This window comes from Dromiciops gliroides, chromosome 3, assembly GCF_019393635.1.
Source record: "Dromiciops gliroides isolate mDroGli1 chromosome 3, mDroGli1.pri, whole genome shotgun sequence".
Lineage (NCBI taxonomy): Eukaryota > Metazoa > Chordata > Mammalia > Microbiotheria > Microbiotheriidae > Dromiciops > Dromiciops gliroides.
Genome location: NC_057863.1, coordinates 574,236,942 through 574,239,700, shown reverse-complemented (window position 1 = coordinate 574,239,700; position 2,759 = coordinate 574,236,942). Strand labels below are relative to the sequence as shown.

Genomic DNA, 2,759 nt, shown 5'->3' with positions numbered 1-2,759 from the left:
ATTTGAATGGCTGCCATATAGAAGAAGATTTCAACACATTTTACTTGTCCCCAAAGGACACAACCAGGAACAGTGCACGAAAGCTTCAGTGAGGCAGATTTCAGCTTAATATAAAGAAAAACATCCTAAAATTTAGACATCTGTCCAAGAGTGGGATGGGATGCCCTGGAAAGTAGTGAGACATCGATCAGTGGTAGTCTTCAAACAGTGACTGGATACATCATCATCATCACGGAACATAGTACTTTAACATTTGCATATGTATGTGTGTCTGTCTGTCTAGATGCCTATATGTATGTATACATGCATGCATAAAATCCCATTTTATTTATTTACAAAACCCTAGTCCTTTCTAGCATTATATATTTATTTTATTGCTAAAACCTCATAACAAAGGTGGGGTAGGTGTCATTATCCCTATTTTGCAGATTCAGAAACTGAGATAAAGGTTAAGTGGCTTAACCCAAGGGACACAACTCATTGTTAGAGACAAGATTCAAACTCAGATCTTTCCAACTCAGGGTACTTTGTTCACTGTGCCACCTAACTTGCCTCTAGAAACATTTGAGAAAGTCCTGTGAAACCACTCCCATTTTTTCACAACTTTTTAATATGCTTCTAAGAATTTCAGAGTTAGAGAACTGATGATTAGATAACTCAATAGTTGAACAAGAACGGGACTTCCTGATTTGAAGAATTTTCAGCCACAGTATGGATAATATGGGGCAGAAGAACACTTTGGTAGTGATATATGCTACTGTTAGACACTGAATAATCAGACCAAAGGGGAGTGGGAGTAAAGCTCTAAGTGGGGATTCAAGTTAATTCCTTTGGTCCAAAAAGAGACGAGTTGTGCTTTTTCAGCTTCTGACTTAACAAGATGACCAAGAAGAAGAGGAACAACGGGCTCACCAAGAAGTGCGGTGACTGCTTGCATCCACTGCGCCCACTGGGTGCCCAAGGACAAGGCCATCAAGAAGTTCATCATTCGCATCATCGTGGAAGCCCCAGCCGTCAGGGACATCTCCGAGGCCAGTGTTTTCGACATATATGCTGCCCAAACTGTATGTGAAACTGCATTACTGTGCGAGCTGCGCAATCCACAGCAAGGTAGTGAGGACTCGGTCTCGTGAGGCACGAAAGGATCGGACACCGCACTCCGCTTCAGACCCGCAGGTGCTGCCCCCAAACCACCTCCAAAGCTAGTGTTAAAGAGCTATCTTCCTATCAAAATTCCTGAACTAATCAGAGAAGTGGGGGTGGGGGGTGGGGGATGGGGGGGGGAGGGTCAACTCCCAGCTGTTATACGAACCTAGTCATTTAGCTCCTTTCTAAACAAACATTTTCAAATCAGTATTTTGAGTGATTTAAAACCTCTTAAATACATTTTATTATTAACATTTTATAAATAAATTTGAAATGGATTCACTTTACTTAAATTCAAGTTACAGTCAACTTTGCTGTGGGATTTTTTAAAAATTTAACCTAGTGCTAGAAAGGACTAGGGTCCATTCTAATCTAATCCCTTCCATTGACAATTAAGGAAACCAAGTCACCGAGAGTTTAAGAGATTATCAAAGTCCACAGAGACAGTAAAACCAGAACTCAAACCCACACTTTCTGATGCCAAGTCCACTGTTCTTTCCACACTAAACAAACTTATTCTGGGACTAGAAAAGAAGCTTTGCTTTCCAGAACATCTGGGTTCATTCTAAATGAATGTAAACTTTAGGCAGAAAGATGGCCCAAGGAGGACATCGTTTCAGTTGGATCCCTAGAACCCTCAGAAATAGTCTCCAAGTTTCACTAAATAACGCTCCTTATAAAAATAAAAGAGGTCAATGGTTTATTCAATGTTGTTCGATTGTCCAAAGCAGAGAACAAACCCTCATATATGTTTAGTCTTTAGGTAGATTTGATTCAGATATTGAACTATAAGGAATTAATTACCATGTGGCTCCTATTTTTGCACTGGGAAAATAAGAGGAAAAGGGGAGAAAGAAAATATTCTTACTGTGTTTCTCCCAGAAATATCAGACTGATCTGATGATGACTTGAAAACCAGGGCCAAGCAGGCTTTTTGCTGTGAATAGCCATCAATGTTATGCCCAGCATGCTTCCCAGTTGCTGCCTGGAATAAATAAATATCCTCAAGATGTAGCCCGACTATTCCTCCAAAGAATCCTGACCCGAAGACTGGCCATGATTGAGTGTAACAGCAGGGCCAAATTGCTGCCATGTGCCAAAGGGAAAATGTCTGAAGCAATTAAAAACATCTTCACTTCAGAATATGATAACAATCCAAACCATGCCTTAAAATCCCGAGCAGTCCCGCCCCCTGCCTAACCACAGCACAGAGAAGATTCAAGAATCTTACAACTGATTGTGTCTAAGGTCGAATGAAACAGGTGCATAAGGGGAGGCCCCCAAAGCATCACCAGCCTGCAGGAGACTCATAACCCCAATTAGAATCACAGCAGGAAGCACAATTTCATCTTTTAGCTAAGGTGGCCACTCATCCAGCTTTGACCCAAAAGTCTCAGGCATTTCGGTCTCTATCTGGACAACTGAGTGACCCCATGAAAGCCAAGAATGTGGTAACAACAGCCACCACCTACCAGTACACTATTATCACATGCCACTGCTGCATTCCCAGATGCCAGGCCTGTACTTAGCTGGAGAAACCAAATAGCACAATGTTCTCTGCTGCCTTCTTGCCTTGCAGTCTCTGTTCCCCAAGTTTCTAGTTTGTCCAGAAG

The 2,759-nt window shown here is 41.8% G+C and overlaps 1 pseudogene; it reads left to right on the top strand.

The window, feature by feature from the left end:
- The first annotated feature begins 880 nt into the window (after positions 1-880).
- On the top strand, positions 881-2,346 carry LOC122747964 (annotated as a pseudogene).
- The last annotated feature ends 413 nt before the right edge of the window (positions 2,347-2,759 follow it).